The sequence below is a fragment of the Triturus cristatus genome, chromosome 10 (assembly GCF_964204655.1).
Source record: "Triturus cristatus chromosome 10, aTriCri1.1, whole genome shotgun sequence".
NCBI classification, from domain to species: Eukaryota; Metazoa; Chordata; class Amphibia; order Caudata; family Salamandridae; genus Triturus; species Triturus cristatus.
Window position 1 is genome coordinate 582993944 of NC_140593.1, and position 16406 is coordinate 583010349.

A 16406-nucleotide genomic window follows, 5' to 3' on the forward strand; every position below is an offset into this window, starting at 1 on the left:
ATCAACTTTTAGTGCTGTGATACAAGAAGTCCTTTCTACAATGATGTGACACATCAACAGCTTCACACACTTAACACAAAATGAGGATTAGCCAATGTGAAGGCAGATTACGATGCTTTGGGAAGAATACCACATGTGGTTAGAGCAATTAAAGCAGCACATTTTGGCTTGATGGCACCTTTGAACAGACAACGAGTCTGCTGCAATTTTAATAACTCTGCAAGTTGTCTTTGTACAAGATATGTACATCCAAAGTGTGTGTATCTTTCACAGGATCAATCCATGTTCCCTTTGTACTTTGCAACAGCAGCAAATAACTTCAAATGTCACAACTTTGAAATGTCCAAATGAAGATGACATGGTGATGTGTGCTAAAACAGATAAAAACAAAAGTATTCATTAAATTATGTTACAAAATAGACACCTTACAAATTAATAATTTTGAGTTCATATTTTATAAGAACAATAAAAGATGAACAATGTAAATGAACACAGTAGTCAGTGTGCCCAAACTTTGATCAACAAACATCTTTGCCCTGGATTTTACTTGGCCTTTCTGAAAAATGTCAAGCATAGACCTTTATCCTCCTTACATTAAAAGTTGGTTTAACATTTAATGTAATACAATGAAAATATACACTTACACTAATCTGAATAAGTCAATATCATTTTGACAGAAGTCAATGCCTTTCTTTTCACCACTATCATCTTCATTTGGTATTTCAACATCATCACCCGGTGGTTCTGCATGGTCTCCATCCTATAAGATGTATGGGATGTTTCATCCCAGGGCTATGTTGTGCAACATGCAACATGCCATGGTGATTTGGCACACCTTATTGGGTGAGTAGAGGAGGGATCCACCAGTCTTATCCAGACATCGAAAACTGGCAACTAGGCAAGTTTTACTGTAAAGATAAATGTATATTCCTGATTCTATAGATCACCATACAGTATCACAGTACAGTACCATACCTTCCACCTCCATAAGAGCCTTGATGAAGTCACACAAGTGACAAAACACATGTTGTCTGTACCTTCTGATGTCACTTTGGCTGTACCTTCTGATGTCACTTTGTCACATGAGGATTTCTATGAATAAACAGAACTTGGATTGAACATTCTCTTATCTTGAATTATTGGACTAACATTTCACACATCCATTATACTTATGAGTGCTGTGATATCCCTTGTGTTCATGTTATGAGCAGTGGACCTTAAACCCATCACCCTCTTTTGACACCATTGGTAGTAGGATGTCCGATATCAACTAGCACCACATTGTTTTCTTTGTCACTAACTGCATTTGCAAATACCCACTTGAATTTGTGGCACAATAGGAAGTGCGATCTTGTAAACCACTACTACCATCTTTCATTTTTATGTGTGCTGCAACCACATGTGGTAGGTGACCCAAAGCATAAAAATATCCCTTCACATTGGCAAAATCCTCATTTAGTGCAAACTGTATGAATGCCTTGAAGTGTCCCATCATTGAAGAAAGAACTTCTTGTAGCACACTATTGAAAGTTGGTTGTGACATTCCACTAGATACTTCCACCGTGAATTGGAATGATCCTGTGGCCACAAAATCAAGTACTGCCATTATTTTAACTAGTGGTGTTATAACTGTGGAATTTCTATTGTGGAGGCAGAAGATCTGGCTCTAGCTGATGACATAAATAAATAATTGTTTGCCTAGTCAATCTGAATTCTTTAACAATATCCCATTCTTCCATGGTGACAAGGTCAGGAAATGGTAAAAAAAACTTGAGGTTGTCATTTCTTCCATCTCCCTGGGTTCATGACTGTATTAAAAAAAAGAAAATAATTAAATATAATTTGCAAACACTTTTTCTAGATCTAACACAAATGTCATGTATATGTAAAAATATAATTGGTTTTTTAACATATCTGTACACAACATTTCTAAGTGTTTTTTGTGAAAATATTTTTTTTACATGTCTATTATTTTTTTAGGAAATGTGTAAATAATACATGTATTATTTACAAGTTTTAAATTTTCTATTTTTTTAATCTAAAACACTATTAACGGTGGTATAAACAGAGGCGTGCAACTATCACATTTAGCCACAGTAACGCGCTACACTGTTTTTTAAAAACAAATGAGTTACATTAGCATTTTGCATCTGTTAACAAACTAGCCACCATTTTGAGTGGTGGTGATGCACTTTACATACTCAAAAAGCACAATTAAATAATCTAAAATTGCGGGTGCCTGATCTCGCCGTCAGGGCATTTGCTATCAGAAGTTGCCCAGGTATTGGGTGTAAAACTCCATGATGGACACAGCCAGAGGCTAATGTGTGTGAAAGCAAAGTACAAAAGCCAATGGATGTGTCTGTCTCCATTGACGATCACATACATCATGTACATGTATGCAGTAGTTTAAGAAAAAGCTCACTTGCCTCCTAACACTACAGCCAACAACACCTCCTCAACCTTTGCTGCTGTTTCTGACCTCTGGAGCCACGATGCCAGGAAAAGCTGGTGGCAGGGCCCTAGCCTTCTCTACAGAAGAGCTGGGATTGCTGGCAATGGAGGTCCTTTCCCTGTACAGCCAGCTCTATGACTCACCAAAGGAACAGGTACATGTTTAAAATAAAAATGTTATTCTGACTAACTTGTTTTTCTAAAACACAGGCTAGAATGTCCCTTTTAGTTCCCGAGTGAAGTGTAGTGATTGAAGTGAAGTTTCTGTTGTTGTTAAATTACATTGAACAATGATGGTGTATATTTTTAACCAAATTATATTTAGACAACACCACAACATTGGTAGGTGTTGTGTTTTTGAAGACCTATATTTTATTTGGTGTGTTTTTCTATGTACATATATGTATATTGGATAAGTTCATGTGAAATCCACTAAATAAACTTTATGCTAATTTAGAAGAAATATTACATTTTCTCTGTACAAATAAATCTGTATCAATATATATTTATATCTGCACGTAAAATTTCTCCCATTTAAGAAAAATAATTGTATGTTTGTAATATACATGTAATGGTGCCACATATGGCAAAAGGTATGTTCTGTGCAGCAAGTACATACAGCACCGGCTTTCAGCCACCCGTACAAATATATCCCATTCATATGCACACATGTTCATACATATCCAAAGAAGGCTCTCCCATTGACACACATGGCAGTCTTTTGATAGTGCCCTCAGTCATAGTATTTGGTTAAATTCATAGTATCTGGCTCGATGGACATTAGGTTTAAAGTGTCATGCTTGTCGGTCCTGCTACATCAAGTACGAGGGCTACGGCAGAGGAGTATAACACTCCTCAGATCCCTAGCTAGAACGCTTCGCATTCTAGTGTTTCAGGATCCTGTCTAGCAACTTCCGTGCCATTCACCTACAGTCCTTCCGGTTCTCCGGTGAGATCCTGGTATTCCTCTCCTGACATTGTCGCGTCTCTTGCCCGCGGTGTCCTGACTTCTAGTCTCGGTCCTCCGGTGGGTTCCTGGCATCCCCCTTCGTCGGCTGTTGCTGCCCCTGCCTCCAGCTCCCTGAATTTCCATCTGCATCATGAACTCGAAGCTTCTTCATTCCTGCAAAAACAAAAGGAAAAAAGAACAACAACCAGTCATTCATTATTTACGGTAAGAGCGCGGAATGTGCTGCCTAAGATTTCAGTATCTGAATTTTCTCTGTACTTATCTAAACATAGGACCCGCATCATTGGAGATCTGTTTTTTCCTTTTCTTTTGCTGTTGAATTCTCTAAACAAATTGTTCCTGTAAAATAAAGGAATACCATATTATTTATTTCTGACGTTAAGGAGGAATTAATTATAGCCCATAGGCAGAGTATGTTGTGCTAGCAAGCTGCCAGGGGATTAGTTTTCACTTCACTGATGACATGGACCATGCTACTAGTACATAGGTGGGTGTCATTGAGCTTTTCTTTTCTTTTCCTTTTATACTGCCTTGTTGCATAACCCTATTGACATCTTTCCTTTCATTCTCTGTAGTCAAAAATCACAGATCCCACTTGGATAGCCTGTCAATTCATAGTGGAAGAAGGGAATTACTCAGGTAGTTTAGAGTGATACACCTTACCTCTATACTATACGTCTATACAGCATTTCTTCTCATACTCATATATTCTGTCTCTTTTTTTAGGGATTTCTCTTGGCTGCCTGGTCCTGTCCTTGAGTGGTAAACGTTGTGGGACACTCTCTTCTTCCCTCCTTGCTTTCTCTTCTTCCCCTGGTTTACTATTGTTACTTTGACTCTGTTGGGTACGGTGAGTGAACAGGGGAAGTTTGGACTTCACGTCTTGCATGTCGTTCCTGCAGAAACATAGATAAGAGCCTGACATAAAGTCCGTGAAGCTGGGTATGATGGTGTCTGGTGACAATGTGAAAGTTGTTTAGCCTTCAGTAGTTCACAATGATTGTCACATTTCAGAAATAGCTTTCACCGCAGAAAATATTGAAAACCGCTGGCCTAGATGATTTGACTGCCCTGGATTAGTAAATTTAGTACATGACCAGGGCTAAGGGTACTCAACAGGTCACTACAAATGTGCTTTTTAAATTTTTTAGCAGAATGAGAAAACTAAATATTGTTTTGTAACTTTTGATCAAAGGTTGTGATTGATTTCTGAAAAATGCGTTACATCAATTCAGACAAACAAAAAGTCCCAAAACAATTTTTTTGCTTTCATTTCTTGTATACATACAGATCAATGTCCCTCAGAAAAAGATCATATGGAAGGCCATCACCAATAAGGTGTGAACCCAGGGGGTCTACAAGTGGTGTAGCATACAATGTCGCAAGAGGCGGTAGGACCTATGATGCTGGACCAAAAAGTAATCTGAAGTCCAGCTTGGGCAGTCCTTCCATCATAAGAAGTGTGTGCACCGCACCCTGACCCCCCTAATGGCCTGCATACTTGCAATGGCCTATCACCAGCTTCATGGGCAGTTTAGAGCCTAAGAGCAGCATCAAGGCAGTAAGTTTGTGTATGAGTTTAACATGTTAAATAACTATTTTCAGTTACAGCAATGAAATATGGCATCAACATTAAGCTCAACACATGTCCAACGCACAAGAAAGAGTTCTTGAAGGTGTAGGTTTTGCACCAGGTATTTGATGATGTGTTATGTATATATTCCTGTTTTCAGTTTCTATTTTTGGTAAATTCTGGTGGGGTTTTTTCAGTTTTTTAAATACCTTAAAAGACAGTGGTAATCAGTGGTTATACATTTTTGTGCCATTAAAAACAACAGAAACTGTGTTTTTCCAGTGTTTATGGAATTTTAGTTTTAATTATTGCTTGCTTTCTGCTCTGATGCTTGTGTCTAGATAGCGTGTGCACAGGGTATATGAGGTCCAAATACATTTAACTGCACCAGAATGGACCGAATGGTCTATAGCATTCTTCAAGAGCTCTGAAGATTGTAAAGATGCCTCAGCATACCGTCTAGCAAGTGACAATGATCTCTCACAGGGAAGCACTTTAGCTCGGGTATCGATTTTGACAGGCCATCATATAACTTTTTCATATATGGAGCTGAATTACTGCAAATACAAACAATATCACTCCTATCTTTATTGAACTTGGTAGGAACTTTTTTTAGCAGCATTCCAAGTGACACTGCGTTCCATGTTTACCAAACGTCTGGTGTCATGTTTTCACCACCATCTCAGATGCTTGGGGCCATATGTAGGTAGCCTAATACCGGTCGGTAACGGCTGATTTTCGGTAAATATACCGTTACCGACCGGTATTTAGGCTTTTGCTATGTAGGGGGACCATTTCAGGATTCGGTAATTTTACCGATTCGGTAATTTTACCGATTCGGTAAATACCGAATCCTGAAATGAGATGTAGGTGACACTCAAATGAGTGATGTGTAGGGAAAATATTTCGGTATTTAGCACCAAATATATGTTGGTGCTAAATACCGAATTCATTGCAAAAAGCAATATTTTGCTGGAATAACAGTGCCATGTGGCAGACATACATGCCCTTAGGGCATGTATGTGCGTCACATGTGCAGGAATCAGGGGTGCAACAGGGTGTCAATGTGACACCCTGCCACCCTTGAATGTGCTCCCCCCATTACCGAATCGGTATTTACCGATTCGGTAATGTGGCATACCTTCCCATTGATTCAATCAATGGGAAGGTATGCCTCATTACCGAATCGGTAAATACCGATTCGGTAATTACCGAATGTCTCCGATTCGGTAATATTTACCGAATAATTACCTACATACGAGTTACCACTTCTTAAATACCGAATCGGTAAAGTTCGGTATTTAAGAAGTGGTAACTTGTATGCTGCCTACATATGGCCCTTGGTGACAACATTCTTTTCACATATACCTGTCACTTCATCTTGCATTGAATATTTCAAGCCTGGGGTGTTTGGCAATTCACTTACAATCGATACTGGCTTGCTAGAAAAGGGAGCTGATGTATCAAAAGATTCACCCTTTCTCTGTCTGTAGGTAAATGTGATGGTACATATTAGGAAAGATTCTTATGAAACAAGCCATTTTACCTATCAGTGAAATCAAATGTAGCCAAAATATCAAATAGATTCTCTACAGTTTATAAAATAACTAAATAAGACCCAAAACATGCTTCTAAACACTGCATCTTTAGACTAAAGACTACAAAACTGAAAAAAGCAGAAGGAAGAAGAGACAATGTTTTTGTGACATCCCTAAACAACAAAACTCAAGCAGAATGATATTAGCCCAGTCTTTCTTGATGCTACCTTGTATAACAAATTTACATTGCATTGGTCCCTTCAGGAAGAAATAAAAATGACTCTTTCACTCATCTTTTCCTTTCTTTGAATGGCGCTTAGTTTGTGGTTGTAAAGGTGTTTTTTCAGTGTTTATATGTTTACACTGGTGATGGCTATTTTCCTTTCGGTGGGGTTTTATCAGTTATTATAGGTTAAACCTAAAACCAGATAGCCTATGTATATTGATTTGTGGAAATAAGATCACACAAGATTTCCAATCACTCACAAAGGACTATTTTGAGCAGACACATGCCTGCCTAAACAACAAATATATATGATTATCTGCGATGTTATAAGGAAAAGTTATACCAAACAGACCACAAGTTATAATTGTGTCAGGTGTCATGCACCTTCACTGTTGTTAATGAGGTAATGTTAGCCCTATTACAGGTGACATAGCATAAAATGCACTTATGACACAGTGGATGTTCCAAACCTCACATTGGTGAGTTGGTATTATAGACAAACACTAGTGAGCATGTGAAAGAAAATGAATCGAAGCATCAGATTAAATGGCTACATTTTTTATTATGAATATATCACAAATATGTTTTGCATCAAAATTGCATTTTAAGTTATGGTAAAAGTGACAGATGTGCATGATTACTTATTCCTTAACTAATATGCATGTAAACCAGTCTATTTTTCTAAAACAATTTGATGGGCATACATTTTTTGATAAAACAGACAAAAATATGTACACATTGGTGACAGAGTAACAAATATCCCACAACTTTTTTTATATGTTAAAAAAAATAGGACCCTTAGAGCGACTTTGGCAGATGGAATGTTCCGTCAAGTATATGTTGGAGTATCCCATCTGAAAAACTCCAAATTAAGCTCAACTCAAGACTCATGAGGACATTGTCGAAATCTATCAAGGTTTATTCTGTTGCCTATCATGATTTGATTACTATTTTAAAATGTGTATCTTTTTATGAATCAGTGTATGAAATATTTACTTTGATGTTGTACAAATTTATGCCTAAATATTTAAAGCATGACTTTTCACCCCTAAGGGTATCTGGGAGATGGGGGCCGTTAGGGAGATTTGGGGCCAGATATATGACAACTGAATTTTGCGAGTCGTAAATTGCGACAAATTGCGAGTCGCAATTTGTGAGTCGCAAAATTCAATGTACAACAGTGTCTGAGACACTGTTTACGATTCCCAATGTGGTCGCAAATTGCATGCCTCATGAGTATTAATGAGGCTGTCACAATTTTGGATCCCATTGGGACTGGCTGGCACTCCCAGGTGGCCTGCTGGGGTCAGCAGACCACCATATCTGGGACTGCTTTTAAATAAAGAGTTTTTCTTAAAAATGCAACCCAATTTCCTTAAAGAAAAACAGGATGCATTTAAAAATAAAAATGAAACTTTTCTGTTATTTGTTTTAAAGGCATGCAGTGATCCTTGAGACCACTGCCTGCCCTTAAAAAATATGTATGCATGCATTCCCAAAGAGGAAGGGGTACCCTGGGAACCCCTTCCTGTTTACGAGTGCTTTACCACCCTTCTGAGAAGGGTGGTAAACTGCGAGTGTTTTGCTACCGCAATTAAGGTTGCAAAACATTCTTACATAGCCTTTGGGGTCGCTAGTAGGAAGGGAACGCCCCTTCCTAATAAGGAGTAGCTAAACACTATTTTGAGAGTCGCAAATTATTTGCGACTCGCAAAATAGGGTTAGTATATGGTCCAGTGTTTTTTTGCATGTGCAAACTGATCTAAAACCCATTTACGCATGCAAAAAAAGTCATACATCTGGCCCTCAGTGAGCTATTGCCCAGAGTCACGTGATGCTGAGTTGAGCTGCCTTCGGCGATTATACCGCAATCCCTGAGCTCCGGAGTCAGCCGCTCTGGCCACTGCACCACACCTCTCCCACCTAAAGTACAAAGGTAGTTTTTGCTTTGTAAGAGTTTTTGTGACATAAGTTCACAATTCAATAAAAAAATTCTTAACCATTCGGAGGTGTTAAACAGTATCCTGGAGAGAATTTAAATAAGTGAATGGAAAATATCATAAATGATTTTGGAACTATGTGGGTAAATTACAAAATGGTTTCTGAAGATGTTCCCTACATGCAGGTGATAATGATAAAAATGAACCAAAGTTTTAAAAACTAGAAGCTGGTAAATTCTGAATATTGTAAAAATGTTTTCAGAAAAAACTTCATGATCTGTTCTAATTCCACAGATACAATCAAGTTATTGTATATGACTTTTCAGCATCTTCAAGAGCAGGCGAAGGAGACAGTGGCCACAAAGGAGGGAGAAGCAGCTGGCCACTGTGTTTTGGGTGCTGAGACCACAGATCCCAATGGACACAGTGGCATGGAGGGTGAGGGGACTGCAACGGAGGTCACTGGCTCATCATCATCTGCAGACGCCTCCACAAGCCATCAGTCCCAAGTGGAGGTGGACCCTACTGGAACTGTACCACCTGTATCCTTGTCCGCCACACAGAGAGCCATCTCCATCCTCCTTCTTGCTCCTCCCCAGTTGGCCATACCCACCCCCCATAAACGGGCTGTGGTCTCCTTTGCCACAGGCATCTCACCCATCTGCACCTTCCCCCAGGCTTCACTCAGTGAGGAGGCTATTGACCTCCTGCGCAGCATCTCTGTAGGCCAGACTGTTCTCCTTAATGCCACCCATGGCCCTAGATGCCATATGCAACACATTGTAGCATACCTGAAAGGCATTCGTAGTGCTATGTCTGGCCTGCAGAGATAATTTACAGGATTAGCCTCCTCACTGACCTCGGCCTTCCAACAAACCCAACCTTGTGCCCCAACTCAAGTCCCTTGCTCATCCCAATTCCAAACTCTGACCACTACCCTAAGCATACTCACTGCTTTGCAGGCACTCACTCTAACACAAACAAGCAGCACACTCACACATACACAAAAACACAAACACGCAAAGAAACACAAGCTAACACACAAACAACATACAGACGCTACACACAAACCCACCACAACCACCAGCACAACCACCACCACACCCACAACTCCCACCCCCACCCCACTACAACCACCACCACTCCCACAACCACCAGCACGCCCACCCCACCACAACCACCAAAATCCCCAAACCACCAGCACAGTCACAAGCACAACAAGCACACTTATAAGCACCACAACCAGACCAACCACCTCATTACCTCACTCATCGAAACATACATTCTCACACAAAACCTCACCAACAACCACAACAACACCAACCAAAACCAAACACACACACTTACCTGAACACCAAACACCTGCCAAAAACACACACCCATATGTACAGAACATATACCAGACCCTCATGCAACTGCCCAACGGACAGACACACTCACATCACACACTCCAACTCCCTCTACCTCCCAAACCCAGTCTTCTCCCACCCACCCTGCCCTTTCTCTTCATTCTGATATGTGGTCTGGCCTTGACCTCTTCCAAACCCATCCCTCCCAAACCTAAACCCAACCTTCCCATTCATCCCAAACCCACCCCTCACACCCATCCCAAACCCACCCCTTCCAAACCCAAACCCACCCCTCCAAAATCCAAACTCACTCCTCCCACCCCTTCCAAACCAAAACCCAGCCCACCCAAGGAAGATCCTTGAGGTGCCTGCTCTGTGCCTAATAGATGGCAAGTTCTGGGTAACAATGACATAGGCTGCTGCTCTGCATATAATTTGTCCCCTTTTATTATTTTTTCCTGAATAAATAATTTGAGAGAAGTGTCTCATTTATGATAAAAATATTTTATTTGTACTACGTTTGTCCAGATATTTTTAATCTTTTACAAGTCATTGATTATTAACAATGTTAATGATGTAAATGTGTGATGCATATTATTACTTACATTTATGACAGTAAAGACAAAAGTTTTTTATGTAACAATTTTTATGCAATGCAAACATTACTGATAAAAAATTGTAATGGACATAAGCATTCATCATGATAATGAACATGTGCACCAAAATAAACCCTTTTTCCACATATTTTTTAAGTGTTACTATTGGTTTGTTTATCTTAACTTGGCAAGTGATTAAAATAAACACATATTCATTAAAGTCTTAAAAAATAATCTGACAATTAAAATGTATTAAAATAAAGCTAATGCAGTAGACAAAGAGAAATATTACATTAATAAATATTTGAGTGATTCAAGTTTAGATGTAACATTGATTTCACAGATATTGAAACAAAATGTTACACCTTGTCTAGTGCAATTTATACATTATACTAAATTTCAGTTATCCCAATAATGTGTAGTGCACATGTTTATGATTTTGTAGTTTAGGAAAATTTCTTAAACACACCTTGATGATCACCTTTTGTTTTTTAATTGGTGTCAATTTTTGTGTAAGTATCCATTATCATGAAGGCAGCTTGCACAAACTTTACAAATACAATAACATTATACAGGTGTGTATCTTTACAATTTTTTAAATGGCAGCATTACACACATAGGCACTACACATTGATTAAATATTGGTTGTAAGAGTGATTTTGAAATTCACGAGTCCAGAGCTCATGCAAGCAGACAATGCAAACTGAAACAAGTGAAAAAGAAGCTTACCTTCAATTCCGGCAACAACGGGGTTGATTAGCTTCATGGTCAGTTAGCAACAGCAATGGCAGGACTGGGACAGTAGGGTTCATTTTGGCAACAGAGGTGGGAAAAGAAAACAATTTATTTTTTCAACTTGTATACCTTCTACACCGCCAACTCAGGTGTGGAGGTTTGAGCACCACAGTTACGTCGGCAGGAAGGCACTTCATGATAGGCCCGGCGGAGAAATGGGCTGTACTCCCTCCAACATCTGCTCTTGCCTATTGCGCCATCTTTGCGGGTGAACAATTCTGGTGAAGTCAGTGGCACTCCAACGTCTTTCGTCCATCAACCCACCAGCGTCTAAATAGAGCGGGCGGACCGAATAGTAGGCGGGCAGGAAATCTGATGGAAAACGACAGTGGGACCGATTCCGCCAAGATCTAAATCAAGCCTAATATGAACAGATGCCTTTGCACAGTGAGTAAATAGACACAGCAGTATGACATTGGAAAGGTTATTTGCCAACATCAGAACACATGAAGAATTCTGAGATGTCAAGAGTGTGATTTCAAATGATCAACAAGGCTGACAAAACTGTATGTGCATACACACTAACTCATTGCACATGGTTAGATGGGGGCATTGTGATGGTCACTTCCCTTTGCATGGCAAGAGTTGTGTACCTCTGACCTGAGTGTACAAGTGCATAGTTGAGTGAATCACAAATCTTGTACCCATCTAAAGGTGGAATGTACGCTGGGTGTGTGGCATTTGTCTGTGTCACAGAATGCAGTATCCTTGGACCAGGAGGCACACACAAAGGCCTTTCCTCAGTGTAGAATGTACTGCTACTAATGTTGACGTTAATTTTACATCACAAGTTCAATTTACTATTTAACCATGTTTCACTGCAGTGATGGCTAGTGTCTCATTCACCTACTCAAAAGGTCTGTTGATGTATGACACATTCACCCCAGACCCACATAGTACTATTGGACAATTTGGTACATGATAACACCAGGTGTAGAACATGTGTGCCTGAGCAAGACATAGACAACAGCAAGTCAGCAATGTGTATCATTGTGCACATCCAGAGATTGTGAGTGCTGCTACAGTGTGTTCAGCTACAGACCCTGTGTCACAGTCCAAAGTGAGTGTAGTACCAAAGAGTGTGCGATGACCTGGTGTGAGTCCTGCACATCATGATGTTGGTTTCTGTCTATGGGGATGACAGTATAGTCCACATGATGTCCTGTGAGTGTCAACAGAGGGGCAGTTAATAACCATGCCACACAGTGCAGCCCTGATAGTCTCCCTATGCCACAGCCATATTACCAATCACATTGCAAGAAATGTAAGCTGTATAACTTAGCACCTCCAATTTTGTCCTCTTGCCCAGTGCTGGGCCTGGATTATATACCGAGGTCCAACCATGTCACCCTTGCACCATAGTGAAAGTGTCCCTGCTTTGTAGCTAGACTGCTGGAAACACACCAGTGTTGGGTGAAAGGGCGGGAGAATATGGTGGAATCCTGCCCTTTAACCCCTTCAGTGCCAGGCCCTTTCCCCCTCCTGTGCCGGGCGTTGCACTAGTGGGTGGGGTTCATGACGAGATAGTCTCGTCATGGGCACAGCGCAACCGTGCTCCATGACGAGACTATCTCGTCATGGGCACTGAAGAGGTTAACACTGATTTAGGGAAGCACAGCAAGGTGAATAGCTGCGATGCCCTACACTGCCTGCCCATGAATTAGATCCAATGACCACATCTGAGAAGATGAAACCTGTCAGGTAAGAAAAGAGGAGCAAGGAAAGTGAGACCAAGGTGTTGTTTCCTGCATTGCACTAGTCCCTATGGTGTATCCTAGACAATATGCCACTTGCGTGGGTCACAACCCACGCTTCGAGCCATTTGCACATTTAATTGCCCCCGTTGCACAGTTTGTCAGCTGAGCATCAGTGCAAACGCATTGAAAAAGCATTGAGGCTAATGAGTTGTGCATCAATCACGCATTAGCTATTTCAGTAACGATGCTTCAGAACAAAATTAAGCATTTGTCAAAAATTGGTGGGATCCAGCCAGGAATTAATGGATTGGGTGTGGCAGGCTGCAAACTAGGAAGTGTGAAGTTGCTTTCACTTTCACTTACTCTCTGTTAATCTGTTTTAGGAGGTTGTTTGAGAGCATCTGAGAGTTTAGTGTGCATTTGGTATTGTGTGTGTTGTGTCTATATATTGCCCCTTCACCATTCATATATTGTCCTTTGTCTTTGTTTTGCATAGTCTTTTGCCATTGGACTGTCGGGCGTAGGTCATGTTGGGTTTTGTCTGTTGGTGTAGTTATAGTCTGTAGGGGGTTAGCATTTAGGTAGGCAATTTGGCATTTTTGGTTAGGCTTAGGAACATGTCTGGGCGGGAGCGCAATTTTTCGGAGTTGGGAGGGCTGGTATGGTTCATTGCACACTACCTCCCTAGGATGCTTGCGGCTGGTGGCAGGGTGAGCCAGTGGTACCTTGCAAAGGACAAAAAGGACAGATGGGAGAGGGTGCATCTGTATCATAAACAGGCCTTCAAGGTCACACGGACAACCCACCAGTTGAAGCACCGATGGGTGGACGTCATCTCAAGGGAGGCCGATGTGAGACTTCCTGGGACTTGAGATTGGTGGACCTGTTGGTATACATGTATGTTCTGTCTGAGTATTGTGATGTAATTTCAACCAGAATGCTAAACATAGACATGAAGTGTACTTCATTTTCGTTTTTAACAATATATGGTTATGCAACATGTATATGAGTATAAAAAAATATATTGGCGATGATGTAAAGTGAGGGAACATAGGCCCTTATTTAGCAGATTCTGGCGTAGGGCAGCGCTAAAACTCACTTTGTTGGGCTGCCCTACGCCAATGTGAAAGGGCAGGAATGCACCGTATTAATGCAATACAATACATTCCTGTCCTTTTCCCCTGTACTGGCGCCCTTTCAGCAGCCTAGCGCCAAAGTAGGCCCCTTTCACTATGGTGCGAGGGTGCCTCTGTTGCATGCAGGATTGTATTTGTGCTGGATAGGGCAACTACCTACACAAAATCAATCCTGTGACACTTTCTTCTCTTTACATGTATGCTGCAGAATGCAGCGCACATGGAAAGAGGACAAAACAAGGAGAAATCAAGTTATATCTCCTCGTTGTGCCTCCCCAGGGGATGCATAATGTCGTTGCACATCCCAGGCCTACATGGTTTAGAAGATCTTGGGACCCATAATTATACTTGAATTTTGTGAGAGAACAGCCAACACAAGGCTCATGGAAGTCCTCCCTACCACAGAGTAAGAGGAGGAATCTTTTTGTGCTGCCTCACCTTACTCCATATCAATGAGGCGATTCTAACCCACCCAAAGTGGCTTTGTGTGACCGTATAGAGATATATATATTACCTACTGGCGGTCACCAGTACGTAGATATAGTTAGGACCTATTTTCCATAGGAAATCCGGAACATTCTATTTGGAATAACTTTGGCGCCGATTGACGAATCTTCGTGAAATTTTCCAAACGTTTGGCCAGCGGTGATTCATCAAGCGGGGGCTCAGAAAAAAGGGGGGTCCCAAAACGGGTTTTCCCCATGCATTTTCCCATAGGACCTTTAGCCGCAGCTACAGCCCGAACTGCTGAACGGAATTACACCAAATTTGGCAAAGAGGTAGTCCTCAGTTCAGACTCGTGCCTTTTGCTTAAATGGTGTAAATCCGTTCAGTAGTTCCTGAGAAAATTACAGTTAAAAGTACATATATATCTATGGCCTCGGAGGATCTGCACACCCTCCCGATCATGAGCTGAATTTTAATTGACTACCAACACTCTGAATCAGGAAGTGTTGGCAGCCATCTTGTGCCTCTGTAGAACAAGAAACCAAATAAAACGTCGCAAAACGCGAAAAGGGCACAGGGTAGAAACACCCTAGGCCTGCTCAGGGGGTACCACAAAGATTCCCAAGGCCCAACATTTTTGATTTTTTTTTTTTTAAACGGAAGGATGCACACTGTATGCGCGCATCCTGCCGATAGAAAAATAATTCAGCACGGGCTCCCGCGCTGAATATGCTAATTTGCCCCGGGGGGCCAAATCCCGGGGGCATATTGACAAATTAAGTGTGGGGGGTCCCAATGCCCCCCACACTGCCCCGGGGACCACCACCCCCCGGGGCTCTAACATGATATCGGCAGGGGGGCTCACGCCCCCCCTGCAGCCCCGGGGACAGCCAACCCCGGGGCTTCTTTAAAATGGGTGGGGGGCTCTCAGGCCCCCCCAAGCCCCGGGGACCGCCACCCCCTGGGGCTTCAATACATTGGGTGTGGGGGGCTCTCAGGCCCCCCCAGCCTTGGGGACCACCACCCCCGGGGCAACTTCACAATGTGGGAGGGGGCTGCATGGCCCCCCTCCTGGAGCCTCGCATAGGCCCTGGGGATCACCACCCCCCAGGGCCGGCTCCTGCAGTGTCCCTGGGTGCCCACCCGCGGGACACTGCTGTTTGCAATGGCAGGGTGGAAGCCTCACGGCTCCCACCCTGCCATTGCAAACTGCTTTGCTTCATTGAAGCGAGAGCAGGAAAACCTGCTCTCGCTTCAATGAAGCAAAGCAGATTGCTTTTCCATATGGGGGCAGCATGTTAGCTGCTCCCCATGTGGAAAAGCAATGCCGGCTCCCGCAGGAGGCGGGGAGCCGGTTGGACTGTGGGGGGATTGGGGACCCCCCACGGTCCCCAACGGTGAGGGCCAGCCCCGGGAGATTGGGTCCCTGGGGCTACCAGTGGCCCGGGAGGGGAGCCACGTGGCCTCCCTCCCCAATTTACATAAAAAATTTAAAAATGTAAAAAATGGCCGGCCCGGGGGATGGGGTCCCCGGGGCTTTGAAGTGGCCTGAGGAGGGGGGCTACGAAGTCCCCCTCAAAAAAAGAAAAATATTTTAAAAAATTGGCCATGCCCCGGGGGATGGGGTCCCCGGGCACGGAATTGGCCACGGGAGGGGGGCCACGCAGCCCCCTTCCCAATTTTAT